At 48.1% G+C, this 6000-nt stretch overlaps 1 protein-coding gene across 1 annotated transcript in view; it reads left to right on the forward strand.

Moving 5' to 3' along the window:
• DNMT1 (DNA methyltransferase 1) overlaps window positions 1-6000 on the forward strand; it is a 59181-nt gene that overhangs the window by 22040 nt on the left and 31141 nt on the right. The window lies entirely within an intron of this gene.

Raw genomic sequence — 6000 nt, forward strand, 5'->3', positions numbered from 1 at the left:
CCCTTCAGTGTACCTGAGATGTCAACAGGTGTATTTATACTTGGTGCTCATTCCAGCAGGGCTGTGGAGTTGGTACAAAAATCATCCAACTTTTCAGTTTATGAAACCTGACACCAGGCACCCAAAATTGCTGACTCCACAGCCCTGCCCTCCAGGCCTCTTCTCTCCTCCTCTATTCCCCCTGTAATTGTTCACTGCTGTGCTCTGGGCACAGCACTGCCAGCCAGATTACACGTGAGGGAGCCCACACACCTCATTGTGCTGGAGGAAGCACCAGGTAAGTATAAATACACCCAATATTGACTTCTCAGATTTCCCTTACAACTAGCACAAAATTTGCGTTGCATGAATCTTTGTACAGTGCCACAGAATATGTTGGCACTTTATTAATCTTTAACCTATTGTGGACCGCCGCAGTATAAATCTACGGCAGGCAGGGGGCGCTGCGGCTCTGACCGGACGTAAACTCTACGTGCCATTGACCGTGCACCCCTGCCTGTCTGCCGCTGTCCCGCTCGGTCTGTGCGAAAATGTGCTGCCCTGCCGCCTCTATGACGGCAGAGCGCTGTGCGCCGGGCAGGAGCAGTTTTCATTGGCTCCTGGCCCTGTCATTCATGTAAGCCGTTCCCATTGGCTTACATGGAGTGACAGGGTCAGGAGCCAATGAAAACTGCTCCTGACTGGCGCACAGCGCTCTGCCGTCATACCAACGGCAGAGAGAGCAGCCTGCGGCGGGGATAGAGCGGCGTGTTCGTCGGGCGCAGCGGAATTTAGCGGTGATTCGTCGGGAAGTGGCGGTTTACGGGACCAGCACTCTCCAGCCCCCTCTGGTCCTTAAGGGGGCAGAGGGTGCTGGTCCCGAAGTGGATAATATAACCCATTGATCTAAATCAATTTGAGCAAAATGAAACTTTCTCCTAGCTGATTTAGCTGTGAAAAGACTAAGCTCAGGGTTTTGCAACGGAGTCGTAATGTCCTTAAAGGGAAGGTTCAAGCAAAATAAAAAGTTTCCCTTACCTGGGGCTTATCTACCAGCCCCAGGCAGCGATCCTGTGCCCTCGTAGTCACTCACTGCTGCTCCAGTCCCCCCGCTGGCAGCTTGCCGACCTCGGTCAGCGGGGCGCATTGCATACATTTTTACGCATTCCCGCTAGTGCAGGAACATTAACACATTTTTACGCGTTACTGGTTCAATGCATAAATTTTTTTACGCATTGAACCAGCAATGCGTAAAAATGTATGTGTTAATGTTCCTGCACTAGCGGGAATGCATAAAAATGTACGCAATGCGTCCCGACGGCCTCCGAGGTCGGCAAGCTGCCAACGGGGGACTGGAGCAGCAGTGACTACAAGGGCACAGGATGGCTGCATGGGGCTGGTAGAAGCCCCAGGTAAACTTTTTTTTTTTTTTTTTTTTTTCTTGGACATTCCCTTTAAGACAGGGGTCCCCAACCACCGGGCCACGGCCCACTGCCGGTCCGTGGGCAGTTGCCAGCTGGGCCGCAGCGGGTCTGGCCTCTCGCGCCCCCCCCCCCCCCCCCCCGCTGCCGCCGCTCCTGTCCCCTTATGAGCTGGCGGCTGCTTCCTGTCAGATTCCCCGTAGCTGCTCTGAGGTATGCAGCATCTCCTATTACAGCAACACTTCCTGCGCAGCTGCTGTAAGGAGGGAAGGAAGTGAGACCTCAGAGTGGCTACGGGGAATCTGTGAAAGGAAGCGTCCGCCAGCTCATAACAGGTAACAGGAGCGGGGGGAGGGGGGGCTACACTGGGCACTATACTAGCTGCACATGGGGCACACTGGGCACTATACTGGGGCACGCTGGGCACTATACTGGGACTGCTATGTACTGGTGTATACATTTCACTGGCAACCTTTTTGTTTACTGTTATCAAAATACTTTCAAACTTAAGCCAAAACTGAGGGCAGAATGAGCCATGAGGAGAGGGGAATTCCCCTCACACACTTGATCAGTTAACCCTGTGTGTAACTGAGTGAGAAAGCTCACAGCTTTTGTCACAGCTTTTTATACTGTTTTGCGTTCTGAGAGACTCTAGTCTGATATGCAACACTGGCTGTGCACTGAAGCAGACACACCTTCTGCAATTGTTTTGTCCCAATGTAGCTAAATCCTACATTCAAATTAAAGCTTTTGCCTCTGATATTTAACATGAAAAGTAGGAAAATGTTTACACAGCTACTTAGACATTATTTGTATATTGTAATTTTAGAATACTTGGGTATTGATAGTATTCCTTTAAGGAGCTCAGCTGTCTCGTCTGGACTAAACAAGAACCTAGGGGTTCTCTTTGAACCCCCTTCGGACTCAGCACCTGAAGGTGGATTCTCCCCCTCTTCCAGGGACACCACTGTAATGTTGTCTCCCCCCCCCCCCCCCCCCCCCCCAAAAAAAAAAAACCTCAGATACTGAAGATGCTTTACTGAGATTTAAGCGGGTAGACCCAGGAACCGATGACTATCCAGGAGGGGTTAAGGATTCTTTTTCCCACAATCCTTCAGGGCAAGGTGAGACGTCGCCCCTCCCAGACGCAGGAACAGACAGCACTTCCCCTATAAAACATTGTAACAGTTAGTCCACCCTCAGTGCTGTTTGTTCCTGCGTCCAGGCAGGTCGGCATCTCCCCTAAGGATTGAGCCTGTGTGCTGGGCTGCAGGTTTTAATTCTATGGGCGGCTGAGATGGTGGTACCGAGGCCATCTAGCCTTCGCTTCACGCTGGACACCCGAGTGAAGTTTGCCTACCTTTCTGCTCCTAACTGTAGGAGGGCAAGTGTGGAAGGCATGGCGTTCTTTTCCCGCTCTGAATGAGGTTGGTTCCGGAGCGCAGGTAAGCGCTGGCGTGCTGTTGCGGGCTGAGCGTGGGGAGGTGCATGGCGCATGATGGACGCTGGTCCAAGTTGGCTCCCCTGTGGCGCGTATCTTCCGGCGGGTATGCCGGAAGACGCGCTTTAGCCTGTCAGGCCTTCTCTCCGTCACTTCCGGTCCCGCCTCCGTGAGTTCTAGGCGGAAGGATAAGAGAACGCTGTGCGTGGCTGGCGGGCATTAGTTACTCTGCAGAGGAGAGACTGCTGTCTTGGCTGCTGGATGTCTCCAGGATGTCGGCGCCGGATAAGGCAGAGAGTAACCCAGCCGCTCAGAAGGTGAGAGTATGGGATCTCTTTCTGAGCCATACGCTAAGGTGCATTTGAATGGTGCTTATATCTGCTGTTTTTTCTCTATATATTTTTCAGACTAAACAGAATGATGCAGGAGATAAGGCGAGGCCTCCTCCTACCTATAAGCGATGCCCTATGTGTAGCGTTAAGATGCCATTGCCATACTCCAAAACTTTGTGTCAACAGTGTATGGAGAAAGTTTTAGGAGAGCAGTCAGGTCCCTCTGTACAGGAGACTTTGCAGGCTTTTAGGGAAGAGATTAACTCTTCATTGGCTTCATTTAAATCCCCTTTAACAGTAGCATGTGCTTCTACTTCTCAGGTTGCTACTGTGTCTGTTCCTGTTTTGAATCCTATCTCAGAAAGTGAGAATCAGGATCAGGGGGAGACAGGGGTTAGTTCGGCTGAGTCTGACTCTAGAGAGATTGAAATTGATACATCTTCTAGATTCAAATTTCGTGTGGAGGATACTGAAGCCTTGATTGCAGCTATTAATGATACGCTGGAATTGAATAAGGATACAGTGTCTGGTCTGTCCATACATGATCAATTATATAAGGGGATGGAGGAGAAAGAAGGTCTTACTTTTCCTGTCCACAATGCTATTAAGCAGTCGATTCTTAGAGAATGGAAAGATCCTGAGAAGAGGCTGCTTATTTCCAAAACAGTAAAACGCAGATTTCCTTTCACTGTTGAGGATTCGGCTCTTTGGGACAAATGTCCAAAATTGGACGCTCCTTTTTCCCAAGTTTCCAAACCAGGTGATTTGGCATTTGAGGATTTAGGGGATCTTAAAGATCCGGTAGATAAGAGAATTGATGCTTATCTCAAGAGATCTTGGGAGGCAACGGCAGCTTCCTTTAGGCCTGCGGTAGCTTCTACATGTGTAGCCAGAACACTAGAATTATGGGTCAATCAACTGAAAGCTAGCATTCTGGCAGGTGCTTCAGTTGAACAGTTATTGGAATCCATCACGGTTATAAATAAGGCGGCTAACTATTTGGCAGATGCCTCGGCGGAAGCGGTTAGGTTTACCGCTAGGTCAACGGCTCTGGTGAATGTGGCACGCAGGGCTCTGTGGTTAAAAACTTGGGATGGTAATTTAGCATCCAAAAACAGACTGTGTGGAGTTCCTTTTTCTGGAGATTTGCTGTTTGGTCCAGATTTGGACTTGGCTCTAGAAAGGACTTCGAATAAAAGAAAGACCTTTCCTAAGAAACAAAAAACGGCAAATAAACGTTTTTTTCGTAAACCAAAAGCTGATCAAAAAGAACCGGTTAGAGAGCAGAAAGGAGTCAAAAGATGGTTCTCTGACAAATCCAGAAGAGGGGGTTTTAGGTCTAAGCCCTCTGAATCTCAAACGAAGCCACAATGACTCGTTTGTGGCGGTGGGGGGAAGACTAAAATACTTTGCCCACAAATGGTCGATGATGGCAAAAAGTCCATTCATTCGGCAGACAGTCAAATTCGGTTATCAGAGTTTGCTTTACCCCCTCCGTCAAGATTCATTGTGTCAAGACATCCAAAGGATCTGGCTCTTTTTCCCGAGATCCTGCAAATATTAAAAAATATGTTGGATCAAAATGTGGTTTGCGATGTTCCAAAGAAGGAACAAAAAGAGGGCTTCTATTCAACAATATTTCTAGTAAAGAAACAATCGGGAAGATTCCGATTGATTCTAAACTTAAAGAGACTAAATCCATTCATGAGAAAGAAAAAGTTTCGTATGGAAACGATTTTTACAGTAAGAGATCTGTTATTTCCGGGGGTTTTTATGGCATCTCTAGACCTCAGAGATGCCTATTGGCACGTCCCAATTCACAAGAGGTCACAGAAATTCTTAAGATTTGCCCTCCAAATAGACGGGCAGGTAAGGCACTTTCAGTTCCTATGCCTCCCGTTTGGGATCACTTCTGCACCAAGGATATTTACAAAAATCCTAGGCGAAGCTCTAATGCCATTAAGAGAAGAGTCGGTCCTTGTAGTGCCTTATCTGGACGACCTACTGATATTGGGAAATTCGGAGGCACAAGTAAAGCATCATCTGCAGAGAGTATCAACTCATTTACAATCCTTGGGCTGGATTATAAATCGAGAAAAATCATGCCTAGATCCAAGCCAAAATATGGTATTTCTGGGTATTCTGATAGATTCTTTAAGTCAAAAGTTGTTTCTTCCACAGGAAAAAGTGGAAAAGGTAAAATTGGCAGTTCAAAAATTGCAGGAGTTACGACCTACGCTAAGATTGGTCTCCCGAGTGTTGGGGTTGATGTCCTCAACAATGGTGGCAGTGCCATGGGCATTGTCTCATATAAGGAGACTCCAGCGTGTATTCCTGGAGAATTGGGATGGTCAGCCTCAAAGCCTGGAGATGCGTGTAACAATTCCAGCATCAGTCTCCCTGTCCCTTCGATGGTGGTTGGAGGAGGTCAATTTGTTGAAGGGAAGACTATGGAAAGAGCCGGTAGATCAGATTTTAACCACGGATGCAAGTTCGTGGGGTTGGGGGGCTCATGTGGGGCATTTGGCCTTCCAGGGCAAATGGTCAAAAACAGAGTCCCAAATGTCCTCGAATTGGAGAGAATTGAGAGCTGTGAAATTGGCTTTGATTCAAGCGAAGACCATTCTGGGTCAATCACACGTCCTGATTCAGTCAGACAATATAACAACGGTGGCGTTCTTAAACAAACAGGGAGGCACGAGATCCCTGTTATTGCAGGAAGAAGCGGAAGAGATTTTATTTTGGGCAGAAAGGAATGTGTTGTCCTTGAGAGCAGTCCATCTCAAGGGCACATTGAACATAGACGCAGACAAATTAAGCAGAAATG

The sequence above is a fragment of the Hyperolius riggenbachi genome, chromosome 3, assembly GCF_040937935.1.
Source record: "Hyperolius riggenbachi isolate aHypRig1 chromosome 3, aHypRig1.pri, whole genome shotgun sequence".
Taxonomy (NCBI): Eukaryota; Metazoa; Chordata; class Amphibia; order Anura; family Hyperoliidae; genus Hyperolius; species Hyperolius riggenbachi.